The sequence below is a fragment of the Homarus americanus genome, unplaced genomic scaffold (assembly GCF_018991925.1).
Source record: "Homarus americanus isolate GMGI-L3 unplaced genomic scaffold, GMGI_Hamer_2.0 scaffold25827, whole genome shotgun sequence".
NCBI lineage: Eukaryota > Metazoa > Arthropoda > Malacostraca > Decapoda > Nephropidae > Homarus > Homarus americanus.
Window position 1 is genome coordinate 9,218,670 of NW_024738300.1, and position 13,658 is coordinate 9,232,327.

Sequence of the window (13,658 nt, forward strand, 5' to 3'; positions counted from 1 at the left end):
CACTGGAGTGGTGGCGGTATTGATGTGCATGACTACGGTTTTGGTGTGGTTGATGGTGACCTTGTTCTCTGTAGTCCATGCCTGTAGCCTGTCCAGGGTGCCTTGTAGCGATGAGTAGTCTGGTGCGGTGTTGTCCACTGAAACCCCCACAGTGAAGTCATCCACGTACTTCCACCTGTGAGGAGTGTCTGATAGAGCGTCGTTGATCAGGATGAGGAAGCACAATGGTCCCATCTTGGTCCCCTGAGGAACACCGCAGGTGAGGTGTTGGAATGTGGAGACCGAGCCCTGATACCTCACTGCCTGACGACGTCCTTTCAAGAAATTAGTGAGCCATGAGACCAGGTTGGTGGGCAGCCCTAGTGCAATGGCTTTGTTGATAACAGTGCAGTGATCAACAAGGTCAAAGGCCTTCCTGAAGTCAACAAGGGCAACGGCCAGTGATGTCTTACGTTTTGTGTGTGTGTATGTGTTTGCGGGCATCTATGTGCAAGCTTGTTTGTTGAGAACACCTAAAAAAAAGGAATATTGATTCTGATGCACTGTGTTATTAAGTAATTTGGATGTTACCTCAGAAGGATCTGGTTTATATTGGAGAAAGTGGGTTGAGGGCCAAGATTGCGCGCGGGTCGGGGTAAAGGAGAGTACAGTATATAAACGAGTTGGTCGACTTTTGTGAAACGTGGCGGTAAAGTGGACGTTACTTGACAAAGCAGCCATGAAAATTTGGTGAAGGGGTCATAGGTCAGGGTTTATGACCTATGACATAGAACACTGACATATTAAAAAAGTGGATTATAAGATGAAAGTGTGGAGGACGAACGTTAGGTCAAGTCAGGTTAGGTCAAAGTGTGGTCAGAGATGTGCATAGACACAGTGTATATGAACAGCTTTTGCCAAGATCTCAGTGATTCGTATTTCGTTCTCGGTGCCAGTGACCTTGACAGTCAAAACGTGTCATTTGTGGTTTTAATCACTTATCATCCTCTCCCCCTAAAATAATAACATAACAGTATATAACGTACAGTAAGAGGCTTCTGTCTTCTTAGAACCATATTTCCCTTATGAGTGACGGAGGAGGTAAGGTGTTGTGAGGGAGGGGGGTGTTTCCTAGATCAGGAGGTAAGGTGTTGTGAGGGAGGGGGGTGTTTCCTAGATCAAAACAGATTTAACGTCCTGCTATCATTTCATCTGATATAATGTCTGATTTTATGTATTGTCTCACATGACAAGCTGAGCGTGGTTATGAAATTAATAAGATAAATACTGTACCTATTATTTATCAAACATATGTTGCCAGGCTGTAGTTATTACAGAATAATTAACATCACCATCAGATTCACAACCTTTTAAATCACTCACTTGTAAAGTTCACGTCACTGATCAAGGTAGTGGGGGGGGGGTGTCATGGCCTCGACGTAGAGTATTTGGTAAAAGTATTATAAACGCAGTCCTTAATAACAATGTTCCACTCGTCCTTCCTGGCTACTACAAGGCAACGTCCTCAACACAAACAGTGGCAAGAAAGAGTATAATACTATCATTATACATATTGTTGCGGTTATGGTCTGTGGGCAATGGGACACAGATACTTAGTCTGTAAACACGCCTCCTCACACTGAGGCAAGGTCACGTGCGTCAACGTAAACAATGGCAGCTGATAAAGATAAACAAAGACTGGAATAAACACCAGCCACCTGATACACTGCCAGGTGATGTAACTGCGACATATACCAGGTGCGTGAGGGCGTATCCTCCCCCCATCCCTCCTCACCCCCGTCTCTCCTGAATTAGTGGGGGAGGGAAAGGGGGGGGGAGAGCGTTGACCCTCTCACGCCACGCCCCTCCATCCTCTCTCCCTCCCTCACTCACTCTCCCCTCGTCTCTACTCCCCTCACTACACTCTCATTTTCCCTTGACCATCCTTCATCTCTTCTCTTCCCTCACATCATTTTAGTTGCATTTACAGCTCTATGAACGCCTCTCCTGGCTGACTGACCCACTGATACTATTGTTCTCTCACGGCTCCGTCCTGCACGTGATAAGTACTCGTCATTAACGCAACATATGAACCATTGTTGGTCACCCTTATTCATCTCCTTCAGTAAAGCAGGAAGAGATATTTTCTCATAAAAATTTAAGCGAAAATTAAATGCTAAGGTTAGAATCTTGACTAAGAAATCCGTTAACATAACAAAAACTAAACCAGTCAATTATCTTACACAGTTACAGGAACAGTTCAACATCCTGATTATAACAACCAATGTTACCAGAACTAAGTGTTGATGATGCTTTTAACATAGTACAGTTACAGTTATCACAGCAACACAGCGTTAAGACATAAAGAATTACTAGATAGATCTTCATTTGATTCTTATCACAGGGATATAAGAGATAATTTATATACTAATCTTCAATTGATGTAATTAATTATAACGTACGAGTGAGGTGGAGGTCGAGGAGACACCAGCAGCAACTGTTACGGATGATTTATAGTTGTATAAGAGACACTTACAGTACAGTACAGTATGTTGACGTGGTATAGGTCACCCCAGGCAGTTGGTATTAGTAATGATGAGAATAAGGAGGAGGAGAGGAAGAGAAGTCATGAACACGATAGTCTTACATACCAATCACTCAACAAAAAAAAAAAAACCTCGTCTAAACTTCTGGTTTCGAGTGCCACCACCTTCCTAATTTCTCCCTCCCTCTCTCCCTCCTCCCTCCTGCTCCCTCCCTGCCCTCCTCCCTCCTCCCTCCCTACCTCCTCCTCCTCCTCCTCCTCCCTCCTCCTCCCTCCCTCCTCCCTCCTTCCCTCCTGCTCCTCCCTCCTTCCCTGCCTGCTCCTCCTCCCTCCCTCCCTCCCTCCCTCTCCCTCCCTCCCTCCCTCTCTCCCTCCCTCCCTACCTCCCTCCCTGCCTGCTCCCTGCCTCCCTTCCCCCAACTCACAGTGTCTCGGGGAGTAGGCAGGCTAAGAGGGAAGGACATTTTTTCTTGGACACCCTATGTGTATTGGCCATCAACCATGTCTTAGTTATACTTGCTTCTCCCATTCCCTGTAGACTTTACTTCCTCGGGCCAGCCCTTCTTAACCCTATTGGAAATATCTTTCAACCAACAAATAAAACAGTGAAAATTGAGCAGTTTTGGTAAAATTACTGGAAATCCGACATTTTGCAGTTTATAATGTTGATAAGTCCAGCAAATTCTCTCGTAAACAACCATGAACGACACCAAAGTCTATAATGGTGTTTGTTGTAGGTTGGTAAATGCGACCTGGAGATGTATCAGTGGGTGCAGGAAGCCGTACAGGGCCGCCGCCTTCACAGCTCGTAACCTTCACCTCCATTTTGACGAGTGGCTGATGGGGTACAGGTGGGTGGGGAGGAGGGAGGGGGATGAGGTGTGTGGGGAGGAGGGAGGGGGATGAGGTGTGTGGGAGGGTAGTTGTTGTTGGGTGAGGTAGGAGGAGGGTAGTTGTTGTTGGGTGAGGTAGGAGGAGGGTAGTTGTTATTGGGTGAGGTAGCAGGAGGGTAGTTGTTGTTGGGTGAGGTAGGAGGAGGGTAGTTGTTGTTGGGTGAGGTAGGAGGAGGGTAGTTGTTGTTGGGTGAGGTAGGAAGGGAGTGGGTAGTTGTTGTTGGGTGAGGTAGGAGGAGGGTAGTTGTTATTGGGCAGAGGTAGGAGGAGGGTAGTTATTGGATAAGGTAGGAGGAGGTAGTGTTGTTGGGTGAGGTAGAGGAGGGTAGTTAAGGGGTGGAGGCAGGAGGGAGGGTAGTTGTTGCTAAGAGGTAGAGGAGGGTAGTTGTTATTGGGTGTTGCAGGAGGAGGGTAGTTGTTATTGCAAGGTAGGAGGGAGAAGTTGTTGCTGGGTGAGGCAGGAGGAGTGGGCAGTTGTTGTTGGGGTGAGGTAGAGAGGGTAGTTGTTGTTAAAGATGTAGCAGGAGTGGCAGTTGTTGTTGGGTGAGGCAGCAGGAGGGTAGTTGTTGTTACAGTGGAGAAGCAGGTGATAAGAAGTTGTTGTTGGGTGAGGGTGGAAAGAGGGGTAGATGTTGGTCAAAAGAGGCAGTTAAGGAGTGGGCAGTTAAGAAAGCTGTTGGGGTGAGGTAGGAGGAGGGTAGTGTTGTTGTTGGGGTGAGTGCAGCAGGAGGGTAGTTGTTGTTGGGTGAGGTAGGAGGAGTGTAGCTGTTATTGGGCAGAGGCAGCATGATGGCAGGACGTTATTGCAGAGGAAGCAGGAGGGTAGCTGTTGCTGGGCAGAGGTAGCAGGAGTGGCAGTTGTTGTTGGGTGAGTGCAGCAGGATGGGCAGTTGTTGTTGGGTGAGGCAGCAGTGATAAGTAGTTGTTGTTGGGTGAGGTAGAGGAGGTAGTTGTTGCTGGGTGAGGCAGGAGGAGGGCAGTTGTTAAGTTGGGTGATAGTGTTATGAGGGCAGATGTTATTAAGAGGCAGCAGGAGGGTGTTGTTGGGCAGAGGCAGCAGGAGTGGCAGTTGCTGGGTGAGCAAAGCAGGAGGTAGTTAAGTTGTTGGTGAGTTGTTGTTGGGTGAGGTAGCAGGAGGGTAGTTGTTGTTGGGTGAGGTAGGAGGAGGGTAGTTGTTGTAGGAGACTTGTTGGGTAAGTTACGACTAATTTTCACTTATAAATATAACTAAAAAGTAACAGCTAGTCAATGAGGATGAGGGGTAGGGGGGGGAGGGGGGCTGGTAGTGGTAGGTGGTGGAAGATTGAGAGAGAATAAAATGACGTTGTTATTGTTAGCTGGTGAATGACTGTGTAGTTCCGCCATTGAGCCAGGGACGATATCCAAATGGTCCGGTGTAACAGTGGTGTAGCAAAAGTCCTCCCACAGCCCTGTATAGGCAGGGCTGTGGGAGGACTTTTGCTACACCACTGTTCATACCCACACACACCCAGCACTCGTGTACGCAACCACACACACACACAGTGGCTTACAAGGATAACATGTATTTAAACCGTGAGGCAGCAGTCCCCCCATAATGCAGTACTGTAGTGACCTCTTATGTTAAAGCTCCCACCACCACTATGGGTTGTTGATCACCACTGAACCCACTCATTCGGCCGCGTCCCTCTTAGTTATAGCCAGAGATATACAGCACTATATTTTTTATTCCTCGTGTGGAACTTGTACTTGTAAACCTGTACTTGTAGCTAAAAGACTTGTACTTGAAGTTAACTTTGTTCCTTGTAAAGTGTATTTATATTGTTACCTAAACCTGTTCTCGTTAGCCTTGTTATGGTATTTCTGGGTAATTTTTTGACGAATATGAAAAAAACAAAAATTTAATGAGAAAATATGGATCTTATTTTTTTTTTAATATACTCTCTCTCTCTCTCTCTCTCTCTCTCTCTCTCTCTCTCTCTCTCTCTCTCTCTCTCTCTCTCTCTCTAACACACACACAGGGTTATAGGGTCACAGGGTTATGAAGAAATGGTAGAAGGATATAGGAAACCGGAGAGCGACAATCAACAGGGGGGGAAATGTGCGAGGAGAGAGTTAGTCTTGACCCTGGGTGGCAGGGAGCACTGAGGTGAATGAGGGCACTAGGGGTGGGCCTTGGCAGGGAACACTAGGGGTGGGCAGAGACACTAGGGGGTGGCAGGGGGCACTGGGGGTGGTGGGGAACACTATAGAGTGGGCAGGGAACACTAGGGGTGGCAGAGCTAAGGGGGTGGCAGAACACTGGGGTGGCAGGGGCACTAGGCGGTGGCAGGGGAGCACTAGGGGGTTGGCAGGGGAGCACTGGGGGTGTGGGGAGCCACTGGGGTGTGGGGAGTGCTAGGCGTGGCGGGGCACTGGGCGGTGGCAGGGGGGCCTGTACTAGAGTGTGGAGGAGCACTGGGGGTGGCAGGGGGAGTACTAGGCAGTGGCGGGGGTGCTAGGCGGTGTGGGGGGCACTAGGGGTGTGGAGAGCACTGGGGTGTGAGGAGCACTGAGGGGTGGGCGGGGAGCACTAGGGGTGTGGAGACACTAGGGGTGTGAGGGCACTAGGGTGGCGGGGGAGCACTAGGGGTGGCGGAGCACTGGCGGGGGGCATAGGGGGTGGCAAGAGAGCACTAGAGTTGGGGAGGCATGGGGGGTGTGGGAGAGCACTAGGGGTGGCCGGGAGCACTAGGGTGGGAGGGCACTAAGGGGTCATGAGCACTAGGGGGGGGTGGCAGGAAGGCACTAGGGGTGGCAGGGAGACACTAGAGGTGGCAGGGGAGGCTGCAGAGGTGTGAGGGAGCTAGGGGTGGCGAGGGAGCACTAGGGGGTGGCGAGGGAGCACTAGGGGGTGGCGAGGGAGCACTAGGGGGTGGCGAGGGAGCCCGTCTACCTGACACGACTGGCCCCGCCACCCAACACTAGAGCTGCTTCTACACCTTAGATATAGATAAATAGATAGATAGATAGAAATGAGATAGATAGATAGATAGGTAGAAATGAAATAGATAGATAGATAAAAATGAGATAGTAGATAGATAGATAGAAATGAAATAGATAGATAGAAATGAGATAGATAGATAGATAGGTAGAAATGAAATAGATAGATAGATAAAAATGAGATAGTAGATAGATAGATAGAAATGAAATAGATAGATAGAAATGAGATAGATAGATAGATAGGTAGAAATGAAATAGATAGATAGATAAAAATGAGATAGTAGATAGATAGATAGAAATGAAATAGATAGATAGAAATGAAATAGATAGATAGAAATGAGATAGATAGATTAACTTATATAAATAGACGTCGATGTTAATTAGAGAAATTGTTAAATATAGAAGACAGCAACATAAGTAAATTTGCTGATGACACTAAAATAGGAGGTGTAGTGAAATCTGACGAGGACTCCGCAAAATTACAGGAAGATCTAAAAAAAAACTTCGAATGGTCTGAAAAATGGCAGATGTGGACAAATGTAAAGTACTTGGTGTAGGAGACGTAAACAGAGAAACCAGATATCAGATGAACAACGATATTATAGAGAAATCCTACTGTGAGAAAGATTTAGGAGTAATGATAATTAGGAAGCTTAAACCAAATAAACAATGTGTACTTGCTCGAAACAAGGCCAACAAAGTTCTTTGGTTCATACAAAGGAGTGTTAGTTACAAGACCAGCGAGGTCATCTTAAAATTATATCTAGCGCTTGTGAGTCCTCACCTGGATTACGCAGTTCAGTTCTGGTTACCGTACTACAGAATGGATATAGAATCCCTAGAAAGAATTCAGTCAGGGCTAAACAAAAGTGTTATAACAAAGGTAATCAAACTATCCAACCAGGAGCGAACTCGTAACAATGGTTTTAAATTAGACAAATTTAGATTTAGGCGCGAAATAGGTCAACATTGATTTGGAAATATAGTGGATGAGTGGAACAAGTTACCAAATATCATCATCAACTCGAATACGCTGGATAGCTTCAAACACAGGTTGGATGGTTATATGTGCAATAGGGGTTGGGTGTAAGAAACCAGGAAAAAAGTCACAAGAAAAAAATCACAGGAAAAAGGCACGGAAAAAACCTAACCTAACCTAACCTACATGCAGTGCCATCATATATATACAGTATTGTGTTGTCAATGTGTACAAGTCATGTGACTTTTATTCCTGTGACTTTATTTCCGTTCACCGGGTGTAAATGGAACTGCCCAGTCAATAGGCCCGCTGTAGTTTCCCCCACTCTTATGTTCCTATATCTCTTGGCTCACGTCTCCCGAGAAAGTGGAAGATGTCTTAGTATTCTCTGAACCGTGCCCTGGACTTGCTGCTTCAGGCGAGATATTACAATTTATGCGACTTTCACTTTTATCATTGTCATCTTGTGCGTCTAAATCCGGGGTAAGAAGTCTTTATATCCTGGTTAAAGTCAAGGTTATAGAGCCCGCTGTCGTCACACTTTGAGAGACTCTTAGCCTCTCTCTACGTCTTTTATTATCTGTGGTTATCATTTTTAAAGTGGGTTATTATTTTTAACCTTTCTTTAATATACTGTATCTTTAATTTGTTTATATATATATATATATATATATATATATATATATATATATATATATATATATATATATATATATATGTGTGTGTGTGTGTGTATATGCACAGTGGAAGAAAACACAGATTTCTGGCCTTTCGTGTAATTAATTCTGGCAGGAACTGTGTTTCTTCTTTCTGTCAGTCAGCATATACAGATCACCTTGCACCTACAGTGATTGCATATATATATATATATATATATATATATATATATATATATATATATATATATATATATATATATATATATATATATATATATATATATATATATATATATATATATATATATATATATACAATATATATATATATATATATATATATATATATATATATATATATATATATATATATATATATATATATATATATATATATATATATATATATATATATATATATTATATTTATTTATACCATGAGGATCTCGCCCACCTCTTCCTCTCCTAAATTCACAATTTTTAACAAGACTTCATACGGTAGATTTTCCACCTAAGATTTAAAAAGAAAAAATAGCTAAATCACGGATGAACCAATGAGCGATTTTAACTTTTAAACTATCTCTCTCTCTCACTGAGCTATACCCTGGTTACTCTGTAGGTAAACCCCCCTACCCCATCATCTTACTCTCTCTCCTCTTCCATACCCGCTCACCTTTCTGCCTCGTCTCTCCCTGACCTTTCCTCTTATACTATTATCCCTTCTGTGTATGAACCTCTGTCCTGCGTGGCAGTGAACAGTGATACCACCCTCAGTGTCAACACCTGAATGAATTACTCAGAATAGACAAACTGTACTCCAAGCTTTGTCAATAAATTTATTAACCGTAACCATCCTCTTTTCCTACCCCCATCACCTCCTCTCCCCTCCCACTCACCTCTCCGCTTTCTTTCTTCCACCGTCACCTGTCCCTCACTTCACTTCTTCACCTCACCCCTCCCTCCCTCACGCCTACCCTCTTTCCATCTCCCCTGTTATCTTTTTTTCCCCGTTTCCCCCGTCCCTCCAAGCTCTTCATTTACCTGTACCTCTCTCCTCTTAGTCCAGCTCCTTTGCCCCTCATTCCATCTTTCGTCCTAGTTCCCCCCCCTCCCCTTCATATCTTCACTCTGTCCTTCCTTCCTTCCACCTTTTGCCTCACTCCCCCTTTCCTTCCTCCTGCCTTCTTTCCTCAGCCTTCCTTCCCCTCCTGCCTTTCTTAGCCCCTTCCTTCCCCCTGCCTTCCTTCCCCCCTGCCTCCCTTACCTCCAGCCTTCCTTCTCCCTGCCTTCCTTCTTTCCCTCCTGCCTACCTTCCTTCCCACCTGCCTTCCTTCCCTCCTCCCTCCCCCCTTAACTTCAGTATGGGAACAAGTCCTTAAGATTGCTGGATAGTTTATACCCAGTCTTCCACCTGTCTTGAGGGCGGATGGGATAATGTGTCGGATGTCAGGTGTTGTGGTGGGTGAGACAGCAGAGGCATTTACCCACTCGTTCTCCTGCTGGGTTGAAGGTTGCCTTGGGCTTCTCGTCCTGCTGGAGGGAGGGATAACTTCTTCCCCTTCGCCATCCGGGAGTTCAAACCCGTCTTAGATTCACGACTGGGTATATCATTTCGACGCAGATGTGATGATACGCCATATCTCTGATGAAACTCCAGCCGTCATGGAGAAACGACGTCTTCACATTTGATTTGAAAGTAGCGATGGTTCTGCTGTTTCCTAAGTCAGGGAAGAATCACACTGAGGTATTGAATTATCGTTCTCCATAGCTTCGACTTCATGACTGTGCAGTATATGTTGCTTGAGCAGATGGAACCACGTGTTTTGGTTGGGTTTGGTTCCCGGAGCGTGGGGGTTGTGGTTTGGCCTGGGTGGGGGAGGGTTGTGGTGTGGCCTGGGGGGGGGATATGTTTACTGTCTGGTTTGGTCTTGAGAGGACACATGGTAAGGCTTGGTTTCTCACTACCTCCACGAGTTTGGGTTACGAGGGAAGGATGGCTTACTACGTGTCACTGTGCGCCGGATGTCCTCCCTTTCTCCCTCCCACTACCCTCCTACCTCTCCCTCTTCCACTCCCTCCTTTCTCCTCCTACCACTCCTCCCACCACCCTCCCTACCTCTCCTCTTCCCACCTCCCTCACTACACCCTCCCTACCACCTCTCCCCTTCTACTCTCTCTTCTCCTCTACCCCTCCCTCCTCCCTCTTCTACCTCCTACCTCTCCCTCTTCCCACCCTCCTCTCCCTCCACTACCCTCCCTACCTCTCCCTCTTCCCTCCCACTCTCCTCTACTACCCTCCCTACCTCCCCTCTTCCCTACCCTCCCTACCTCTCCCTCTTCCCACTACCCTCCCTACCTCCTCTTCCCACTACCCTCCTACCCTCCTCCCTCTTCCCTTCCCACTACCTCTCCCTCTTCCCACTCCCCCCTACCCCCCTTCCCACTACCCTCCCACCCTCCCCCTCCCCTCTCCCACTACCTCTCCCTACCCTCCCCACCCCTCCCTCTCCCCCCCACCACTCCCCTCCCCACCCTCCTACCTCCTCCCCACCCTCCCTACCTCCTCCCTCCTTCCTACCATCACTCATTATCTTCTACTCCCTTTCCTCCCACTACTCCTCCCTCCCTACCATCACACCCATTCTCCCTTCCTCCCTCCCTCCCTCCCCCTACCATCCCTATCACCACCCATTCTCCCTTCCTCCCCTCCCCTCCCTCCCACCATCCACCATTCCCTTCCCTCCCTCCTCCCTACATCACCCATTCTCCCTTCCCCCCCCTCCCCACCATCACCACCCATTCTCCCTTCCCTCCCCTCCCTCCCTCCTCCCTCCACCATCACCACCCATTCTCCTTCCCTCCTCCCCCTCCCTCCCTCCACCACCCATTCTCCCCTCCCTCACCTTCTCCCTACTCCCTCCCTCCTCCTCCCACCACCCATTCTCCTTCTCCCCCTCCCTCCCTCCCTCACCATCCACACCCATTCTCCCTTCCCTCCCCCCTCCCTCCCTCCCTACCATCACACCACCCATTCTCCTTCCTCCTCCTCCCTCCTCCCTACCATCACCACCCATTCTCCTTCCCTCCTTCCCTCCCCTCCCTCCTACCATCACCACCCATTCTCCCTTCCTCTCCTCCCTCCCTCCCTCCTCCCTCCCTCATCCCCTCATCATCACACCCATTCTCCCTTCCTCCCCCTCCCCCCTACCATCCACCCATTCTCCTTCCCTCCCCTCCCTCCCTACCATCACCACCCATTCTCCCTTCCCTCCCAACACCCCCCTCCCACGCAGATGAGCCAGGGGCCACTTAATTTCAGGTGCGTTACGTCCTACCTTTGTTGCAACAGGTGACTAGACTAAGGTTAGGAAAATCGATGCATTTAAAGGAGATGAAACATGCACAAGGAAGGAATCAATTCTCTGTACACGGAGCTGAAGCCACTTGGTTATTTACCCACAACTGCGGTTATATGAGTTTACATTCTCTACTGTACTCAACTTTACTCTAATCAACTCTACTTTACTTTACTCTACTCTACTCTAAATATTAAGGGAGTATTAATAGCAGCAGTGGTAGTCGTTGTTGCTATACTGGCATGAGGAATATTTATATAAGAATGTCCTGTTGTATAAGTGTAAAGAAAAACAGTGGTGGTAGTAGCTGTAGCTGAAGTAGATGGTGCAGCAGTAGTGGGAGTAGTAGTAGTAGTAAGTACACAGCATTAGTCGTAGTCGCAGTGATTGTATTGAAACTGGTGATAGTAGCAACAGCAGTACCCACGCAGGTGAGGCTGGAGGGAAGTGGTAATTAGCGAGACAAAAACCACATCACCTACGGCTACAGCCCGGCCAGGTCACACGGCCGTGGTAACCTCCTTCATCCTTTCTCCCAGGTGACGCCCCAGGGACTAAGAACAGTTATGAAATTAATTATTGTAATTATTATTATCATTATTATTATTTTTATTATATTATTATTATTAAAATTGTTGTTATTTGTATTTTCTTAGTTATCATCATCATTATCATTGTTAATACTAAATGTACAATCAGATATCAGAGAATGTTTAGTTGCTCTCGGAAGACTAGTTGACGCCGACAGACTAACATAGACGCTATTGTTGCCATAAAGTACTCGTATATTATTTATTACCAGGGCAGGGTACAGGCCGATACACTTGCATCTCAAAAATCCTGACTGATGCAAAGGTATTATATGTATCCGTCAAATAATTGACCTATAGGTAACGAAATATTTTTTTTTCTTTTTTCTAATGATAAGTTCAGACCAAAACAAGACGGTTTTCATCTATGACGCTTTTGGTGCAATTTACTTATAACCGAGATATTGGGTGAAAATCATAATACTCCAATAAAAGCTTCCGTATTATTACATTTGTTGTCACCAACCGAATTTCGATATTTTTCTAAGCAAACAAGAGTTGAGATAATTTTAAGTCACCTTTCTTCCATAACGTTTCCCTCACAAACGACCTACAACCGAGATGGCGGGTCCAGGAGGTGGAGCTTAACGGTGAGGCCAGATTAGGGAGGTTTGGTTTGTGTTATCAACCCTGTATCTCGGTTATGGGTAAATTTAGAGAAAAGTGTCATAGAATAAATTCGTCTTGTTTTTGTCTGAACTTATCATTAAAAACAACAACAAAAAACTATGGAATTATGTCCTCTACTATAAATTAAGCGTCTGGACAGTAGTGTTCGCATAGTAGGAGACTCAACTTAGGTCACCTAGAGAAAACTTTATCAGTAACGTGGACATAAAGGAACCGAGAGAGGAAACAGATAAAGATATAATATTTGGGTCATTAAAATTAGATAATGACCCTAAATGGATGAATAATTAGAGAATATAAAGTAGATGAAGGTTTTACTGTATATAGAAGAATCCAACAGGCTAACGTTCACCTTCAAATTATTATAATGAATTAATCAGAAATGTAAAAAAAAAATACTAAAACAGAGACTATGAAGTTAATGTTAGGTTATGGTTAGGTTAGGTTACGTTACCTTTTCTCTAGGTTATTATTAATTTAATCTTGCCATTGGTGTATTGTCAACTAATAGGGAAATAACCAATTACTTGTCTCGTTAATATATGGAGAATCTTACAAAACTTGACATGTATAAATAATTATTGTATCCTTACGGCTTCGTTGTGTAATTCATGATCAGTGAAATGTTGTATTTTGTTTTATTTTGTAATGTTTCAGTATGTTGAGTTCACAAGCTTTTCTTAATAGGGTTCGATGGTTTGGAGGTTCATGGGTCTTCGATTATATGTCTCTGAGCTAATGTAAAGTTTATTCCACAGGGAAGAAACAAGAGAGTCCAGACTGTAGAGCTGGTGGCGGTGGTTTCGTTCTGGTGTTTGTGCTGGCCTGTGTGGTGCGTGAGTCCTCCGCCCTGATCCCTGTCTGTGAGGATGAGAGGAGTCGTGGCCGAGGTATGAGCGACTAGTGTGTACAACTCAGGGGATGTGCCCGTGTCTGAAGGTGCTGTGTGAAGGATTGCTGGCGTGTTGTGGTTGTGGGGGAGGACACCACAGCTCCAGACAGTGACGTTCATCAGCAGCCACACCTCAGCAGCGGGTCCACCGTAAGTGCCAGACGATTCAACTTT

The 13,658-nt window shown here is 45.9% G+C and overlaps 1 long non-coding RNA gene across 1 annotated transcript in view; it reads left to right on the top strand.

The window, feature by feature from the left end:
* LOC121874019 overlaps positions 1 to 13,658 on the top strand; it is a 36,805-nt gene that overhangs the window by 21,232 nt on the left and 1,915 nt on the right. Inside the window, exon 2 of the long non-coding RNA XR_006090330.1 lies at positions 13,351 to 13,634. This is a non-coding gene — a long non-coding RNA (uncharacterized LOC121874019). The remainder of the gene's footprint in view (positions 1 to 13,350; positions 13,635 to 13,658) is intronic.